Below are 6,339 nucleotides of genomic sequence, written 5' to 3' on the forward strand. Positions count from 1 at the left end.
AGCATCATATATTTGAGATACTAACATATATTCATTTTTTCCTCCTTGTATTTCCTCCATCCCTTCCCCTCATTCAAACAAAGAAGATGCCTGAGAGGAGAGGTAAAACAGGGTAAAAGCCAGAAAAGTCTAACAGTCTTTCTGGCTATGGTTTTCAAGTGCCTAAGAGCTTAAATGGACAATATCTGGCATAGAGACAGAATACTCAGAAGAAATTAAGAAATATTCCATATTTATCACTTCCACCTACCACCTTTGCCACCCATACATGTGGACTAGAAATAGATTTCCTAATTAGTGATAATAGAGATTTTGGAAGGTCCTATACAGAAGATCCTATGGGGCCAGGGCCCATAGAGAGAGGGTATAACTGTGGTGAATTTAGCAGATGAGAATACAGAAAACTCAGAGTCTCTCATGCTTCCTTACTCCCAAAGTTTGACACAGAAACAGCAAAAATTTTCCTGTGCTCCACCCACTCAACTCCACCAAGACTGGCACAGAAGTAAGAGAAAGAGATGGAGAAGCTAAGAGAACCAGGTGAACGCAAACAGGAGAATTTGAGACTATCTTGATGCAGCTGACTAAAACTCTTGGTCATTTGACATCCATTAAGTCTTTCTTCTGGGAAAAAAAATGAAATTGGCGAAGATGGACTGTCATTTGCAGGGTGCAGGACCACAAAACTTGAGCCATTCCATTCCCCAAAGATAATTTGTATATATTACAAAAGGAGGAAAAAATGTAAGGGATTATTGACAAAGCCTTTACATCTATTCATAAGAATTCTTAAATGCCTGTGTATCAGTGAGCTATTGCTACATTAATAAAGTATTCCCACACTTGATGGCTTAAAATGATAACAATTATTTATTATTTTACACGGTTTCTGTAGGCCAAGAATTTCAGAGTGGCTTAGCTACACCATTTTGGCTCAAGCTCTCTCATGAGTTAAAATGTAAACTAAGACTATACTCATCTGACATCTTGTAAGTCTGGAAGATGTAACTGCCAAGGTGACTCACTCACATGACTAACAAGTTCACCTTGGCTATTGGCAATTGGCTTCAGTTCCTCTCCTGCACAGAGTGGCTTGAGGATTCTCAAAACATGGTGGCTGGATTCCTTAGGGAGAGAGATTGAAGAGAAGGCAAGGCAGAGGCCTCAGTATCTTTTATGACCAAGCTTCATAAATTGTTATTTCCTCCAAGATCCTATTGGTTATACTGGTCAAGTCTACTGATTACGGGAAAAGATAACATATGATCAAGAATGCCAAAAGGAATGGCTCATTAGTAACCACCTCGAAGGCTGGCTACCATAGCTTACTACTTTGTAGTATTTCCACTACAGAATAAAGGATGTTTGCCCCAAACAAAAAAGGGGCATTCTAACAAATGTCGTCTCTGTCAATAATCTCAGATATAAAAGAGAAAGGCAGTACACCTCCCTGTCAAAAAGAAGCAGTTTTTAAAAATATTTCAGTTTGAATAAATTTTTGTCCATTTCCCAAAGACAAGGCGTAATATGGATATAGAAAGATTCATCTTTGTTGCTTAGACCAAAAAAATAAAACATGAAACTTCATCAGTAAAGCACTGGGAAACTAGTGTGGATATATCTGATTTTTATTTAATTTTATTTTCAATGGAAAATAAAAGAGGCACTGCTATAAAAACTCCTCTGATTAATGTGTTTCCTAAAATCCTAACCTTCCACTCATTGCTTTATGAAAATAACTGACTAACTTAGGACCTGGCAAGAAGAATGGAGTTTTCCTGATCTCTGTCCAAAGAATTACCAGCAGCAACTGGTGTATATCAATGACTAAGGGAGAGTTTGTCCACTCCCACCTCTGTGCCCTGGTATTGTGTAAGCCCCCCAAACCTGTGTACAACCCTGGAAGGGTAGGTAAAACCCAAATAGCACAATGAAGGCTTAAGCTAAATTAAGACACAGAAGGACAATGTAGGTTGTATTTTTTCCACACATGTCCAAAGTACCCACTACCTAAGGATTCTGATAAAAATTGAATCAATGCTTGAAGTAGAAGACAAAAATATCACTAATTTTATCTATATGAAAAAAAAAAAACAATTTGCAAAGTTAATCCATTGGTCACTCTACTTAGTCAACTCAAAAAAAATTTTTTTTTAAAGATTTTACTTTATTTTCTTTTATTTGAGAGAGCGAGAGAAAGAGAGATATAAAAGAGAAAAGCAAGTTCTCTTGAGAGAGAGCGTGAGCAAGGGGAGGGGTAGATACAGAGGGAGAAGGGCAAGTAGACTCCTAGTGGAGCAGGGAGCCTGATCCCAGGACCCTGAGATTATGACCTGAGCTGAAGTTAGATGCTTAACCAACTTAGTCACCCAGGTGTCTCTAGTCAACTCAATTAAAAAAAAAAAATCTTCAAAGAAGGTTTTAAACAAAATTATATTGTAGAGTCTTACTTCTATTAATAATAATAACAATAATAAAATAAGTCACTTATATGTTAAGCATTATAGTAGGCACATTTTTCATCATGTTTGTCTCCCAAAAAACCTTAAGAATTGTGCATTATTATTTACAATTTTCACATGCAAAATCTGAGAGTCAGAAAGGTTAAATAACTTAATCAAGAATAATATGATCATCAGTAATGTAGTCTCCTTTTTCAACACAAGGCAAATTTAAAATATTTTGAGAAAAATATCTACTGTAGAAATACCATATTTATAACATGGAGAAGAAAAAGACCATTATTATCAATTCTAACAAGTACCCACTATGCCCCAAACACTCTAAGATCTTAAAAATAACATTAAAAATCATATTTCCTAAATTGAGCAGTGTGGCATGACAGGAGCAGTGAGATGGAAAATGACACCTAAAATGAAAAATTTCTTACCACACAGTGGGCTCTGCAGTCCATGTTATTGACTGCAAAACTGCTCAGACCAGCCATAAGGGAAAACGTTTACTAATTAACCAGCTCTAAGAGAAAACCTTAGACGTCTTCATTTTGTGAATTATTCTTCATCTACCATACTTCCTCATTCTCATCTAGTCACAACTATCAGAAGGAAAATTTAACTTTGAGACTTTCAGACATTTGTGATTTTTAATCAAGGGTCTCTTTATCCATTTTTTAGAGAAACTGAGTTAAAAGAAGTCAACTCTGCCCAAGCCACACAAACGGAGTAAGCCAAAGAATTTTGCCTCCTGTCTTCAAGTGTAGTATTTTACTTGTCCTTGTAACATAGTCATATACTCAAAGTTTCCTAGTCCTTTGGAAAATGAGATAGCATATATATATATATATATATATATATATATATATATATATGAAACAGAGGTATTATAAAAAAATCCAGAAGTTTATTATTTTAGGACATAGACTTTGGAGTTAATATTAATCTCATGATTATATAATTACTATTTTATCACTTCATTCTGTGCAGTTATATCACTGTTCAGAGATTTTTTTATTCAAGTATAATTAATATAGAGGGCTATATTACTTTCAGGTGTACAACGTAATGATTCAACAATCATGAGCAACAGTGCTTAATCCTCTTATTTTACCCATACCCCCACATCCATCTCCCCTTGCACCAGTCTGTTCTGTATAGTAAAGGTCTGGTTTTTTTGTCTCTTTTTTTCTTTGCTCATTTGTTTTGTTTCTTAAGTTCCACACACAGGGGAAATGACATGTTATTTGTCTTTCTCAGACTGGCTTATTTCACTTAGCATTATACCTGCTAGGTCCACCCATGTTTTTGCAAAGGCAAGATTTCACTTTTTTGTGGCTGAAATATTTCACTGTGTATATATACTGCATCTTCCTTATGCATCCATCTACTGGTGGAAACTTGGGCTGCTTCCATAGTTCGCTATTGTAAATAATGCTGGAATAAACATAGAGGTGCATATATCTTTTCCAATTAGTGTTTTCATTTTCTTTTTTTTTTTTTTTTAAAGATTTTATTTATTTATTTGACAGAGAGAAATCACAAGTAGACGGAGAGGCAGGCAGAGAGAGAGAGAGGGAACAGGCTCCCTGCTGAGCAGAGAGCCCGATGCGGGACTCGATCCTAGGACCCTGAGATCATGACCTGAGCCGAAGGCAGCGGCTTAACCCACTGAGCCACCCAGGCGCCCGTGTTTTCATTTTCTTTGGGTAAATACCCAGTAGTGAAATTACTGAATCATATGGTAATTCTGTTTTTAATTTTTTGAGGAATCTTCATACTGTTTTCCACAATGGCTATACCAGCTAGCATTCCCACCAACAATGCAAAATGATTCCTTTTTGTCCACATTCTCATCAACACTTATTATTTCTTATTGGTTTTGATTTTAGCCATTCTGACAGGTGTACGGCAATACCTCATTGTGGCTTTGATTTGCTTTTCCCTGAGGATGATGTTGATCATCTTTTCATATTTCTGTTGGCATCTTATGTGTTGTTTGGAAAAATGTCTATTCAGTTCCTCTGCCCATTTTTTTTTTTTAAAGATCGTTTATTTATTTGAGAGAGAGAGAGAGAGCAGGAGAAGGAGCAGAGAGAGAGGGAGAGAGAATCCTCACGTAGACTCCCCAATGAGTGCAGAGCCTGATGCAGGCCTGGCTGGATCCCAGGACCCTGAGGCAAAATCACAAGTCAGCTACTTAACCAACTAAGCAACCCAGGAGCCCCCCTCTGTCCATTTTTAACCAGATTATTTGTTTTTGTTTTGTTGTTGTTGTTGTTTCTTGTTTGTTTGTTTTGGTGTGGTTGTATAAATTCTTTATTTTGCATATTAACCCCTATTGCAAATACCTTCTCCCATTTAGTAGTTATCTTTCTGTTTTATTCATGCTTTCCTTCTCCGTGCAAAAGTTTTCTATTTTGGTATAGTCCCAAGTTTATTTTTGCTTTTGTTTCACTTGCTTGAGGAGACGTATCTAGAAAACTGTTGCTACAGCTGATATCAAAGAGATTACTGCCTATGTTTTCATCTAGAAATTTCACAGCTCAGGTCTCACATTTAGGTCCTTATACCGTTTGAGTTTATTTTTAGGTATGGTATTTGAAAGTGATCCAGTTTTCCCAACACTGTTTGTTGAAGAGACTGTCTTTTCCCCAGTGTATCTTCTTGCTTCCTTTGTGACAGATTAATTGACCAAATGACTGTGGGTTTATTTCTGGGTTCTCTATTCTGTTTTATTGACTTATGTGTGTATTATTGTGCCAGTACCATGCTGTTCTGATTACTACAACTTTGTAGTACATCTTAAAACCTGGGACTGTGATACCTTCAGGTTTGTTTTTCTATTTCCAAGATTGCTTTGGCTATTTGGTTGTTTTTGTTTTGTTTTGTTTTTTGTTTTTGTTTTAGTTCCACATAAATTTTAAAATTATTTGTTCCAGTTCTGTGAAAAATACTGTTGGTATTTTGATGGGAATTGCATTAAATTTGTAGATTGCTTTGGCTAGACTAGACATTTTAATATTTGTTTTTACAACCCATGTGCATAGAACATCTTTCATTTGTTTATGTCTTCTTTAACTTCTTTCATCAGTGTTTTATAGTTTTTGGAGTGCAGGTCTTTCACCTCCTTGGTTAAGTTTATTCCTAAGCATTTTGTTCTTTTTAGTGCAATTGTAAATGGGATTGCTTTATTATTTTCTCTTTCTGCTACTTTATAGAAATGCAACTAGTCTCTGTAAATTATTTTTTTATCCTATGACTTTACTGAATTTATTTTTCAGTATTAGTAGTTTTTTGTGGAATTTTTAGGGTTTTATATAAGTATCTTGTGATCTGCAAATAGTGGAAGTTTTACCTCTTTCTTACCAATTTGGATTCCTTTTGCTGATATATTTTTTAAAAATATGGAACACTTCACAAATTTATATGTCTTCCTTGCACAGGGACCATGCTTATCTTCCCTGTATCATTCCAGTTTTTTAGTGTATGTGCTACAGAAGCAAACACTATTTCTTCTTGTTGTCTGATTGCTGTGGCTAGTACTTCCAGTACTATGTTGAATAAAAGGGATAAGAGTGGACATCATTGTCTTGTTCCTGAGCTTAGAGGAAAAGCTGTCAGTTTTTCTGCATTGAGTATGATGTTGGCTATGGATTTTTTTTTTTTTTAATTTTGGCCTTTATTATGTTGAGGTGTGCTCCCTCCAAATATACTTTGTTGACAGTTTTTTATCATGAATGTGTGTTGTACTTTGTCAAATGCTTTTTCTGCATCCATTAAAATAATCATATGGTTTTTATCCTTTCTCTTATGATATGATACATAATGTTGCTTGATTTGCAAATATTGAAGCATGCTTGCATCTCTGGAATAAATCCCACTT

The 6,339-nt window shown here is 35.5% G+C and overlaps 1 non-coding gene across 1 annotated transcript; it reads right to left on the bottom strand.

Moving 5' to 3' along the window:
• Positions 1-5,854: 5,854 nt before the first annotated feature.
• Positions 5,855-5,963, bottom strand: LOC123390464. The gene has a single exon (XR_006605053.1). It is a non-coding gene; the product is annotated as a U6 spliceosomal RNA (small nuclear RNA).
• Positions 5,964-6,339: the final 376 nt, after the last annotated feature.

The sequence above is a fragment of the Mustela putorius genome, unplaced genomic scaffold (genome assembly GCF_011764305.1).
Source record: "Mustela putorius furo isolate JIRA1106 unplaced genomic scaffold, ASM1176430v1.1 tig00537350_pilon_pilon_pilon, whole genome shotgun sequence".
In the NCBI taxonomy this organism is placed as follows: Eukaryota; Metazoa; Chordata; class Mammalia; order Carnivora; family Mustelidae; genus Mustela; species Mustela putorius.